Source organism: Procambarus clarkii, chromosome 31 (genome assembly GCF_040958095.1).
Source record: "Procambarus clarkii isolate CNS0578487 chromosome 31, FALCON_Pclarkii_2.0, whole genome shotgun sequence".
Taxonomy (NCBI): domain Eukaryota; kingdom Metazoa; phylum Arthropoda; class Malacostraca; order Decapoda; family Cambaridae; genus Procambarus; species Procambarus clarkii.
In genome coordinates, this window is record NC_091180.1 from 5,917,646 (window position 1) to 5,932,106 (window position 14,461).

Sequence of the window (14,461 nt, forward strand, 5' to 3'; positions counted from 1 at the left end):
TAACCCTTAACATGCTCGGGGTCTAATATCCTGCTATCCACACAGGCGCATGTCATTTTGAAAAAAAAAAAAATTTTTTTTTTTTGCTAATCTGTTAAGTTCTGTTCACTGATCACGGGAAAAATAAAAAAAAATTCTATTGTACTTACTTTTGTTGCAATAGAGCCGAGAAGCTCTGCGATGACGTCACAATCTGCATGGTCGCTCATGCAGTACACGCCCGGGAGATGTTGCGCGCGGTCCTCAAACAGCCAGAGTTGCCACAAATATATTTTCGCGCTATTTATTTACAATGTCTAAGCGCATTTTATCTAATTTTTTTTCACTAATTGTGTTTCAAATACTGTTTGAACATATTTTGTATCAATAATTGTTGCATATTTGAGTATACACAGGCGCACACAAATGTTTTCAATTACGGCAATATAATATGTCATTACAGTCTATTATATTATATGTTCTGCTTATATGTTTACATATTTACACACTCGCACACGCTATACACACTTTGAAGCACACTTAGAAGATTTCTAGACTGTGGTAGTCATTGAAGCAGTCGACAGCACATAATGGGATACCACACGTTTCACACCATGTTTGCACAAGCTTCCGTTTCTTGTCTCTACGTGTCGTTGTTTTACACACCAAGCAATCACGTTGGGCTATTGCACGCTTCACACCAGGTGGCAAATACTTAAGTTTGTGTGCTAGGAAGCCTTCAGTGTGAGCGAGGCGTGGAGTACCAGCATGCTGCAACAGTGGGTTTATGATGGGCCGCTGAATACCTGGGACATCTTTTGCAAACTTTCCTAATAACTGTATTGCAGCATCAAATACAAAGTCACGGAAAGTGATCAAATGTTATCACTTTTCCTTCTCTGACACTCACCAACTGCAATGTCGTTGTCAAACACAGGCATTTCCCTTCGTTGTGGCTTTACTGTACCAACCAATCCGGTTCTATTTTCTAGCAAGAACCGAGCTAGCAAGGGACTTGTATAGTAATTATCTGTGTATAAAATGTGTCCCTTGTTCATCCACGGAGCCATGATGGTCTTCACTACACTCCCCGAGAATCCATGTTCGTCGTTACCGGGAATGTCTACATCACTAGCCGAGTACAGAATCATGTGTAACACGTATCCTGTCTCACAATCACAAAGAACAAAAAATTTCAGGCCAAATCGGTTTCGTTTTGAGGGAATGTACTGTTTGAATGGAACACGTCCCTTGAAAAGTATGAGAGATTCATCAACCACCAGCTTCTGTGCTGGTACGTAAAAACTCTGAATTTTCCAATAACATCGTTCATGTAGTGCCTCACTCGCCACAGTCTATCATCAGGTGTTCGGTCCTGAACACTTCCAAAATGTAGACACCTGAGGAGTATCTGAAACCTGTCTCGTGACATATATTTCCCGAATAAAGGTGTTGGTATTGTCTTGTCCTTGCTCCAATAGTCATTTATTGCATGTTTGTGACAGTGCTTCATCAACAAACAGAGTGCCAAAAACACATACATTTCCGCCACTGTGGTATTTTTCCAACGCTGCAGTCGTGAAAATTCTGTGATTTCCCTCTCAATCAGGTAAGCAGCATGCAGGTTCGTTTGGTGTACAATGTATTCCATGAGTGGTTCATCATAGAATGCTGTAAAATATTCCATCTCAGCCATGTCCTCACCTTGATTAGGGAAAAGGTTTGTAATCCCTACATCTTTATCGTCAAAGTGAGGAATATTAGGAATAAAATCGTCACCATCACTCCACTCAAGTACACCAGGCGTCCTGCGAGATGCAGAGGAAAGACGGCGAGGAAGCGATGCATACCGGCGACCAGGAGCTGAATACCGTCTGCGAGAAGCACGGCGGCTACGTGCACGTGAGGTGGGTGCACGTGAACACGAGGGTCTTGGTGCCTCATGTGGTGCCATGCGGTGGCGCTTGGCTGGGCGAGATGCTGCTGACGCGACAATTTCTCGCCCAGTTACACCACTGGTACCAGCCACAGGCTCAATAAAACTTTGATCTGAGTCACTAAACCCAGAAAAGGAGTCACCTCCCTCTGACTCGTCACCCTCAAACAGAAAATATCCACAGGAACTGTGAGGTCGTGGTAGAATTGGGGTAGAAAATGGGCGAGGAGGCATGGGAGAGCGTATAGGCCTCGCCATGGCATGGCGGTCATTCTCACTTTCACTGCTGCTGCTACTATCTCCGACAACTGTGTATAATCCTCATCGTTGTCTGAATCGTCAAACACACTTTCTTCACCTTCAGAGAATAATTCGTGGGCTATTTGCTCTGGGGTGAGGGACTGAGTGATGCGTGCTCGTGAGGCGTTTGACCGTGCGCTCGCCATGGTGACTCTCGCTAAACTGAGGCCTCCCATGCCATCGGAGCGTGAGCTGGATTTTTTTTCAAAATGGCCGCTGTTTACTAGAGCCCCTGGGCAGCGTATGGGACCCCCAGCTACACCGCGGGCCATTCAAATCGTGCGCGGTACCCATACACTTCATATGAAGTGAAGCGCAGTTGACTGGTAAAACGATTTACACTTCATATGAAGTGATGCGCACTTTAAGGGTTAAGGGTTAATACAGAACTGTACTGTATAAAATGTATAAAACTTCAAACTAACAATAATAATATTTTAAATAAAACAATTTGTAAGTTGATTCTATTAGAAATGCAGCTGAAAGACTTGCTGTAAAGTTAAACATAGACAATTTCAAGGCAAGCACTGAATAGTATGTCGATTTAAAGAGAGGCAATGCATCATTAACATGAAAATTTGTGGCGAGGCATTAAGTGCAGATGTTGGAAGTGCTAATGCATATAAGCATAAACTTTGTGCTGCACCAGCACCCAGCACTAGCAAAGACTCACCTTCCGAGGATGCCCAGGCAACTGGACCAGCACCCAGCACTAGCAAGGACTCACCTTCTGAGGATGCCCAGGCAACTAGACCAGCACCCAGCACTAGCCATAACTTACCTGGGAGTACCAATTGAGCTGTACAGCACAGTTCTAATGACATTAAATGTACAAAGTGTAGTTTATATGATATAAGTGTACTGCAGTAGTGTGATTCTAGTGGTCTGTACTTTATGTACAGACTGTAGTGTATAATGTACATTTGTTAGAAAAGTTACTGTTCTTTAAACAATTATATTCATGTGTGTGGCACTCTCAGGATATTAAGGCTAACAAAGTTTGCACTACAAAACTCAACTGGTAGGGTAAGTACAGACTGTAACGTGCAATATCAATTTATTTCATTGCAATACAAATTCTTTATTATTTAAATTTTTCATAAGACAAATGTGGACTGGCATATGCATTAATGTGATTGTATTTTTTTTTTTGGGGGGGGGGGAAGAGGGTTGCTGGGGCCGAACGGATGGAATGAATTCCACACTGGAATGAATCGGCTATGCCCCATATAGTTCATTCAAGCGAGTACACACATTTAATTTCTACATTTACTATCTACATTTAATGTCATCTAATTTCATGCATTTCTTTGATAAAGTGTTTACTCGTGTCCTTTATGATCTTGGTTATTTGAAACTGTTGGCCAAATTAACTTAAATTATAGTATGTTACTCTATGTTCTGATATGTTCAAAGAAAATGTTATGAGGAATAGTTCACTTGCTTTTCTAAATTACACCTTGTATTTCCATTCTATAATTAATGTAAATAAACTACTGTACTGTTGCTAGAACTACTGACTCCATAATGTAATAGTCTATGCTTGTCATCCTTAAGTATCACCTTCTTTGTATTAATTTTTTATTTTCCTTGAACATTCTCATTTTGTTAGCTTACTTCTCTAATAGTATTAAGTGTTTTATCCCGTCACAACTTTAATTAAAAAATTTCTATATATTATTAATTTTGCCCGAAACGCTTTGCGTAATAGTGGCTTCATTAGTACGAGTAACTTCTGTCCCTTCAATTGAACAATATTCTTATGTTCTTTTACACACAATCTTTTGAATAAATAATAATATTATTATTATTATTTACACAGAAAATCACACTAAAGTGATATACATCAATGAGAAAATTCACTCGGGCTGTGAGATGATGCAAACCTGCAATGTTTGCAAACCTGCAATGTTTGCAAACCTGCAATGTTTGCATCACCTCACAGCCTCAGTGGATTGTTCATTATGTATATCACCTTAGTGTGATTTTCTGTGTATCTGAAGTTGTGCATACAATGTTGAACTACAGTACTTTATCCTTCACCTGAGTGCTTGGGGTCTTACATAAAACTTGGACTGGCTTCAGGACTGTGATATCAGGATATCACAGACTTCCTGTGATATCAGTAGAAATCCGATTGTAAGAAAGTCAGTGGTGGTACAGTAGTAGAGTATGCAGCTGGCAATGCCTTGGTCATGGGTTTGCAACACCACACAGTCCCAGTGGAATTTCTCATTATTATTATATTATAAAAGTTATCATTATTCATAGGCCAATGTCCACACCCCAACAATGCCATTGGCATATAATTTACCCCAACAATTCTACTGGCCAACGTCCACACCTCTAACAATTCCATAGTCCTATTTCCATACCCCAACATTTTTGTTGAAGAAAAAAAAATGCTGTTTGTTGACCAACTTGTATATTGGCTATTTTCTACCATGTTCCCCCCCTTTTTTCATCTTTTATTATTTTTATTTTTTTCTTTCAATGCAATTATACTTTAAGCTTAATTACTATTAAGTTTTAGTCTAAGTGTTTTTTTTCCCCACCTCACCTTGCCCGAAACGCTATGCGTACTAGTGGCTTTAGGTATTGTATGTACTACCTCTATCTTTAAATCAAACAGAATGTTTGTACTGTAACTCTGCAACTATGTATGTACTTTTCCTAAATAAATTTTTATTATTTTTATTATTAACAATTGTATGTTGGGGGTGTAAGACAATGTTGGAGCAGACAATGGAGGAGCAGAAAGCTCAGTACTCACTTCCCCCCTTCAGAGCAGGAGAGATGCTGAAATAGAGGGAATACAGAGAACATATACGGCACGCATCGCTGAGATAAAACACCTAAATTATTGGGATCGTCTCAAAGCTCTCCGAATGTACTCTCTAGAAAGGAGACGAGAGAGATACCAAATAATATACACATGGAAAATACTGGAGGGCCAGGTCCCAAATCTACACAGTAAAATAACAACGTACTGGAGTGAATGATATGGAAGAAAATGCAGGATTGAACCAGTGAAGAGCAGAGGTGCATAGGCACAATCAGAGAACATAAGAACATAAGAGCAAAGGCAACTGCAGACGGCCTATTGGCCCATACGAGGCAGCTCTATCTATAACCACCCAATCCCACTCATTTACATGTCCAACCCATGCTTGAAACAATCAAGGGACCCCACCTCCACCACGTTACGCAGTAATTGGTTCCACAAATCAACAATCAACAACCCTGTTACCGAACCAGTATTTACCCAAGTCTTTCCTAATCTAAATTTATCCAAATTATACCCATTGTTTCGTGTTCTGTCTTGTGATGATACTTTTAATACCCTATTAATATCCCCTTTGTTGTGTCCATTCATCCACTTGTAAACCTCTATCATGTCACCCCTAACTCTTCGCTATAAACAACAGAGGTCCACGGTTGTTCAACGTTCTCCCAGTGACTATAAGAAATATTGCCGGAACAACCGTGGACATCTTCAAGAGAAAACTGGACTGTTTTCTAAGAGAAGTTCCGGATCAGCCAGGCTGTGGTGGGTATGTGGCCTGCGGGCCGCTCCAAGCAACAGCCTGGTGGACCAAACTCTCACAAGTCGAGCCTGGCCTCGGGCCGGGCTTGGGAAGTAGAAGAACTCCCAGAACCCCATCAAGCAGGTATCAAGCAGGTAATGCACTCCAGTACTTACGGAGGATGATGAGAGTGCGAGGAACAAGGTGGTCAGGCGGAGCCAGTGACTCCTTCCTTCAACAGTTTTGTCTCTCCCTCGTGGTATATCCTCAATGTCTTCAGTGGTGTGGCCTCACCACACACTTACACTGCCATAAGTGTCCTGAGAGTACTGTGGGAGGGACAATTTGGCGGGTATTGTGGACACAGTCTTTAAGACAGGCGAACTCACGCGTCTGGACACGTCTATAGCAACCTTTGTTGTGATGACGTCACTCGCTGCTCGCTTACTCGCCACGTCGCTCTTCCCATTTTCTTTGGTTACTGATCTTTGCCGACGTTAATTTACTTGAGAGACACTAATATTGGTGGCCTCAACGAGGACAGGAAGTTGGCGGCTTGTCAAAGGTCCTACCCATTTGCCTGGACGATCTTTTCTATCTGTATTTTAAAACCCAGTAGAGTTTTGGCGTTTACCTTATCTACTCTTTGGCTGGTAGGCTGTTCCACGGGTTTCAACCATACGGGTGAAAAAGCATCTCCTGTTTTCTGTCCTACATCGTGGCTTGTTGAGCTTGAACCCGTTGCTCCTCGTTCGTGTTACATCTAATCTTTGAAGAAAGTGTCCGGATCGAAATCGTCCAAATTGTTGAGTATTTTAAGTGTTTCGATGAGCTCCGCCCTGTCATGCCTGGTTTGCAGTGTTGTTTGGCCAGTGGCCCTCAACCGTTCCTGATACGAGAGATGACTAAGCTCTGGTATGATTTTGTTGCCCGGTGTTGCATCTTCTCCAGAGCAGCTATGTCTTTCTGAAGATAAGGTCTCAATGCCTGTATGCAATAATCCAGGTGGGGGCGCACCAGAGACTTACACAATTGAAGGACTACTTTAATTTCCTTGAAGGTAAAGGCACGCTTGATTATTCCCAAGGTTTGGTTCGCTTTTTTTACTGCCGCTCCCACTTGTTGTGCAACTTTTAGTGAATGATGGATTCTGATTCCAATGTCGCATTCTTCATCTATCTGTTGTAAGGTAGTGCTGGCAATTTGGTAGTTGTGACGTGGAATGTTATGCCTACAGGCAAGGTCTTGCATTTATCGACATTAAAGAGCATTTGCCAGTCATCTGACCATTGGTGGAGTTCATGTAGATCTCTTTGTAAGGTCTCAATATCACTTTCACTTCCTTCTTTACCATAGATCTTAGTGTCATCTGCAAATGTGTCATCTGCTCAACATTCCATCTCCCAGGATGAACAGGACCAGCAAAAGCTGCTTGACTATGTTATTGTGTCGTCCCAAAATATTCCTGTGGAACGTGAAGGTGAAAAGTGTATTGAAATAGTTCAGGCTCTCATAAAAGACGAACTGTGTGTCACTCTAAATAAAACCGACATTATTGCTGCCTACAGAGTAGGCAAAAAGAATCCATCAGGTCTAACCCAGCGAAAAATTTGCCTCAAGCTAGCTTCCCAGTCCATAAAATCGCATCTTGTCCGGACAGCTGCATCCCAACGAAAGGGAATCTACATCAACGAGTGCTTGACTAGAAAAAGACAGCAACTCCTCCACCGCCTGCGTCAAATCCGTAATCAAAACCCAGCTGCGATTCATCAGTGCTTCGTTAGAGATGGCATGATTAAAGTGAGAAAGACTTCAGAAGGTAAAATGTTTACAATTGCTAATGAGGATAACCTCAACACTCTCCTCTCCCAATGTGGTTTGTCTCACCTTATTATCCCTCTCATTGAGTCAACAGTCACCATTGAGCAGTCTCCGTGGTGTAGTGGTAAGACACTCGCCTGGCGTTCCGCGAGCGCTATGTCATGGGTTCGTATCCTGGCCGGGGAGGATTTACTGGGCGCAATTTCTTAACTGTAGCCTCTGTTTAACTCAACAGTAAAATGTGTACTTGGATGAAAAAACGATTCTTCGCGGCAGGGGATCGTATTCCAGGGACCATAGGATTAAGGACTTGCCCGAAACGCTACGCGTACTAGTGGCTGTACAAGAATGTAACAACTCTTGTATATATCTCAAAAAAAAAAAAAAAAAAAAAAACATAACCCCCCTTGTCACCTAGTGCGGGCTACGTATCCAAAGTCTCTCTGTTAAACTTTTTTAAAGTAAATTTTAATTTCATTTATATTAGTCATATATTGGACTTAATTAATTGAGTGCATTAACATTTTCTTTAGTTCTTATTAATTTTAGGATCACAACTAAACTATTTATAGTTAATAATCATTAGATTAAACTTGCCTATGTTTATTATTTAACTTTATTCTTTGCTTTCATTTATTACCTAGGTTGCCTAGCCTCGCCATACTCCCTTACTCCATTGTACCCCTGGCTTTGCCTGTGTCTCAAAATGCAAATTATTACTTACAGTGTACCTGAGAGAACTTGTAAGCAATCTACCTCATTTTTCTTTTTTTTTTGTTCATTTTGTGTTTGTCTTGTATAGGTCTTGTTTATATTTTAATTCCCACCCCCCCCCCCCCACCCCTTTTATATCAAAATTTTGTTTTGTAATTGCCATTCTTGCCTTGTTTTCCTACAACCAGCCTTCTTATGCAAACAAGTATAGACCCAGAACTAAACCTCTTATCCACTATCTATGACAATTCATCATTTTAATTATCAAAATTGCAGATATTTTCCAGCTCATGATGTAAACAATGTATTAACACATAATCACAATATCTCTGTACTTAACTTGAATGTAAGATCACTTAGCAAACACTTCGATGATGTTAGTGCCTTGATTGAAACTATTGACAACAAATTCTCTTTTATTATACCTACTGAAACGTGGTTAAAAGGGGATACTACTCAACTCTTTAACATGCCCTAACTACTCAGCAATTTACAACTGTCGACCAATTCAGAGAGGTAGTGGTACTGCTCTTTACTACCACCAAGAACTAGCATGCTTAAAAGTAATTAGAACTAGAGACTACTGTGGGGAGTATATCTTCGCCAGTTTCAGAGTCAAGGGTGCTGAGTCTGTCCTGTCTGTGGGTGCAGGTCTATAGAATTCCTAACACTGATGTGTCCGAATTCAACTCTAATCTTAGAAATCTAATACTAGATAACAAACTGAACAAAAAACCATCTAATTATCGCAGGGGACTTTAATATTGACCTCTGCGAGCCTGAAAACCTACTGCTGTCAGCTTCCTCAACTGTATGAATTCCTGCTTCCTCATACCCTTAATCACTAGACCTACTAGAATCACTGATAGTACTGCCACGGCTCTTGATCACATCTGGACCAACATAACCTCTCCACTTACTTCAGGGATAATCACCGATAGCACTACAGACCATTACCCCACATTTCTCTTAACTAACATTAACAAACCACCTCTTGAATCCAGGGAGTTAAGCTTTAGGCTGCACAATGAAACTGCTATAGGCAATTTTATAACTGTTGCTGATAATGTCAACTGGGAGTCCGAGTTAGGTAACATAGGGGACATCCACCTAGCAGTGCAATCTTTTCTTCAAAAAACTCTTAGCCTTTATAACACCCACTGTCCTATGCTTACAAAACAAGTCGCAACCAAAAGGCTTAACAATCCTTGGCTTACAAAGGGAATACTTAAATCCATTAATAAAAAACATGACCTTGAGAAGAAGTATAGGTTAGGAATCGTCTCCAAAGAATTTTCAAAGAATTACTTATTTTTGCTATCTAAATAATTAGGAGAACCAAAATTAAATACTACGAAGATAAATTTACCCAAACAAAGGGCAACATTAAGAAAACATGGAGCACAATTTCACAAATATTGGGATCAAAGAAGATTTTAAATAACAAACCAATACTCCTGTCAATAATGGTGGTCTGCTTTCAGCCTCTGACACTGCTTTTGAGTTCAATAGGTTCTTCTCTTCCATTGGATCATCCCTTGCAAATGATATTCCATCTTCCAGTACTAATATTCAGGACTATCTTACAGGTAACTATCCACAGTCTCTGTACCTAATGCCTATTAATTCCACTGATGTTACTGACATAATCCTTTCCCTTAAAATAAAGTCAAGTTGCAGATATTTTCCAGCTCATGATGTAAACAATGTATTAACACATAATCACAATATCTCTGTACTTAACTTGAATGTAAGATCACTTAGCAAACACTTCGATGATGTTAGTGCCTTGAGGAGATACCAACTCTTATTTACAAAAAAGCCTCCAGATTTTTAGCTCCTGCCTTTGCATTGCTCTTCAACAAGTCACTTGAACTCCAAACCTTTCCAGATATTCTAAAAAAGCGAGAGTAACCCCTGTCCACAAATGTGGTGATCTCACTGATGTTAACATCAGACATATATCAATTCTGCCAAACTTGTCTAAAATATTTGAAAAACTTATCTACAAGCAGCTTACTCTTATTTAGCCAAACACAATATACTTAGCTCTTGTCAATATGGCTTCAGACCTTAAAAAAGCACTAACGATGCACTTATTTGTATGATTAACTTGATGCAAGCAGCTCTTGATAAAAATGAGTTCCCTTTGGGTTATTTGTGGACCTACGTAAGGCTTTTGACACTGTCAACCACCAAACCTTCTTCTTAAATTACAACATTATGGAGTCAGAGGTCACTCCCTGCAGTACCTTAAATCTTACCTTACTGACAGGCTCCAATATGTTACTGTGAGTAATTCAATTTCTCCCACCCTACCCATCAACATTGGTGTTCCCCAGGTCAGCATACTTGGCCCTCTCCTCTTTCTCGTCTACATGAATGACCTTCCAAATGCCTCCCAATATCTCAAATCAATTCTATTTGCCTTGCTCTAAATGTCACAGTGAATACTGAGCTAAATAAAGTCCATCACTGGCTAACTGCCAACAAACTCACCCTCAATATTGACATAACTTTCTATATTTTGTTTGGCAATAAATCCTCAAATCAAATAAATCTCAGGATTAACAATTCCCAAATTTGTAACAGAGTAGATGGCAAATTCCTTGGCGTTCTCATTGACCGCAAGCTCATTTTCCAGGGACACATTCTAAATATAACAAAAAAAGTTTAAAAAAACTGTTGGCATTCTTTCTAAGATCAGATAGTATGTACCTCGCCCTGCCCTGGTGACACTCTATTACACTCTCATCTATGCTTATCTCAACTATGGTATTTGTGCTTAGGGTTCTACTACCCAAAATCATTTACGTCCTCTAATTACTCAACACAAAGCTGCTGTTAGGACAATATCTAACTCTGGCCCCAGACATCGCTCGGTACCCTTACTCAAATCTCTGAATATGTTAGATATTAAGTCCCTGCACATCCTCTCATGTGTATTTTATATATATAAAACGCTGAACTGTAATGTCAATCCTGACCTTAAAAGCTTCCTAGAAGGTTGTAACAGATCCCATGAGCACCACACCAGAAACAAATACCTATTTGATATTCCAAGAGTACGACTTAGTCAAACTAGAAATGCTTTACAAATCAAGGGACCTCGAATGTGGAATGACCTTCCCAATTATGTTAAAGACTGTACCTCTCCCAACCAGTTTAGGATAAAAACTAAGTACCACCTAATTAACTCAATGTAACCTACCTCACCCCTAAATGTCAACCCATGTCTACGATTTTAAACAATGCTGTTTGTTGGTCAAATTTTATTTTTGTTTTTTTTTCTGCCATGTTCCCCCCCTTTTTTTATTTTTTCTTATTTTTTCTCGACACATTTTATACTTTAATCTCAATTAGTATTAAGTTTTAGTCTTTAGTGTTTTTCCTGCCCGAAACGCTTTGCGTAATAGTGCCTTTAGGCATTGTATGTACTAGCTCTATCTATAAATCCATCAACTTTTGTATCTCACCTTGTATGTATGTACTTTACCTGAATAAATATTTGTATTTGTATTTTTGTAATTGTCAAAATGATGTACCTTGCATACATCAGTTCTTTAGTGGATTATGCTGAACCTCTGCTTGTTTTGATGCCTGAAAGAAAGCTTGAGGGGCTTGAAAACCTGCAGAACGAAGCCTTGAAGATTATCCTTGGGTGCCCTCGTACCACAAAGATACTTAACATAAGAAAGGAACTTAATATTCTGAGCGATGTTGATTGTGTTACTGAAATTGGTATAAAAATGCTTAGGCTAACTCATGCTAACTCTTGCACAGAAGCCCTCCAGAATTTCTTTATTGAAGGTCAACATTGTTCCAAATGGATAACTAAAATTGGAATTCTGGCTATACAGCAGCTATCCCACAGTCACTGAGGAAAGAATTAAGGTGAGCTTCAGTGGTTATTGAATAGGTTTTTTCCAGTGTCAGTCCTCCTAACTATAATTTTACCATCTCGCACAAAACAGTGTTTAATTATAGGGGAATTTTTGCAGAAACCACGCAGTTTAAAAAAGAGATTTTGCCTGAACCTGGTTAGACATTCATTCACATAAACAGTGGATTTACTAGCGACTGCAGATGAGATAAGATCAGACTTGCGAGAGCAGCTATCTAGTTTTATTCGTATTCTCCTGTTATTTGTACCAGATGATTTGGTACCCACTCTATAAGCTGATTTTATGTCATTTTTTTGGATTGAATACCTTAACTTATCCTGCAACACCTTGATCACGATGGCAGCACAGTCTTCTCCATCAGTTTCATGGGGAAAATCACGTGAAGAGATAATTACAGACTCAAGTAGTTTATGTTGGTCTCTTTCGTCTTGGGTAACAGTGTGTTGCTGTTGTAGGTTGTTCAGATGGCTCTCAAACTTTTGCAACATTTCTTCCTGTTTTCTAGTGGTTTCATCTGGTTTGAAGTTAGTAACTGTGTTCTTGAGAAGGTTTAATTCTTGTTCGAGGTGGACGACTTTGGTAGATAGATCGTGATTGTTCTTGAGTAAGGCTCCAGCTTCATTCTGCAAAGATATGGCCTCTGCTTTGAAATACAAAGCGGAGATGTTTCTGAAGAGGGGGACAAAGACAGTTGCGCAGTGCGCCCCGCGCAGATGCGCGGGAAGTCTGGGGCCATATAAATTCTGAGGCAGAGAGGGGCTCTCCCTCACTTTCTCCCGACCGCCGCAGTACTCGAAACTCCCACCCGCCTTCCCTTCATGCAAGTGGCAGTTCCCAGTCATGCTTTGTGCCGTGTCCCTGTCTTCCCCACCGCAAGTGGGGAGGGGGGTGCAGCGCCGGTCCCCAAGTGTCCCGCTGTCCGCAGCTAATCCTTTGCCCAGTCTAGGTGCTAGTAAGAGTCGGGAAACACTTCTTATTCCTTGGCGGCCGGCCTCACACCCTGGGAAAAACTTCTCCCATTTGTCATATCAGTTTTCCCCAGTCACTAGGTACAGCCCCAAACCCAAAGTTGGCTTTAAGAACCTTTAACGAGGTTCACTAGAAACCAGAATTTTGTAAATTAAATAGAGAGAGAGGGATGGTAATGCCAGGCCAGAGTGGAAGGTCCTTTGACATTATCCGGCAAATTGTCGGAAATGTCGTCAATATCTTCAAAAAGCGGGCCTCGCCCTGTACAGCACCATGTGATGGCATGGTGCTTAAGATGCACTACCAATGGACTTTTTGGGTCCTTCTAGGAGGCAAAACCAGACGTTTTCGTCTGGCCGGTGTAGCCCGGTACATTTGCTCCCAGACGTTTCGTCCGGCTGGTATAGCCGGCACGTTCGTACCCAGACGTTTTCGTCTGGCCGGTGTAGCCCGGTACGTCGATTCCACCACGTTTCGTTCGAACGCTGTAGCACAATATTCCCGTGTTTTTCCTTGGTCGCGTGTACCAGATGTTGGTCTGCCTGGAGTGCCCGGTTACGCGGGCCTCTTCCCCATCCCAAGTTTTCAGCGTCCAGCCTAATGCCTGGCCATGCGGTCTGCCGCTTGAGCGACTTCAAATCAAATCAAATGTTTATTCAGGTAAGGTACATATATACAAGAAATTTTACAACGAGTGATGGATTTAATTCTAATTATTGCGGTCATTTATTACTTAATTCTGTTCAATTTTATTACATTCCTTTATTTTAGACTTTCAGCTTGATTAGTTTCATTACGTGGCAAATTTAGGAAATTTATAGCATTGCTTACACCTCTTGCCTTAAAAAAAAAAAAAAAAAAAAATCTATTCGTAAAAGAATTCGTATTTTCATGTCAATTTAGTGAACGGGAGCCCGCTCCTGTTTTGGTGATTTACGTTCCTCCATCATTAACTAAACGCTTACTTAAATAACTTGTTATATCCTTAGTCTTCCAGTCATGACGTGTATTAAGACTAAAGTTATTCCTCAATTTAGCATTGAGCAAGCCTCTGGCTTTAGATTATTCCTGCACTTGCTTTATGAGTCAATTCCCTCAGCAATTTGTTACTGCAATTTATATGCATTGCGTTTGCTCCACGTTTTATTTAACTTTTCTGCCGCAATTATGTTTGTGTAACTGCCGCTTTTGTCATTGAGTTTAAGTTAAGTCAGCTAGGATGAGCTAGTTAGGTTATACTATGGTGTCTTTCAGTCACGACGTGTATTAAAAACTTTCAGTTTATTCCTCAATTTAGTCGGAAGGTACTG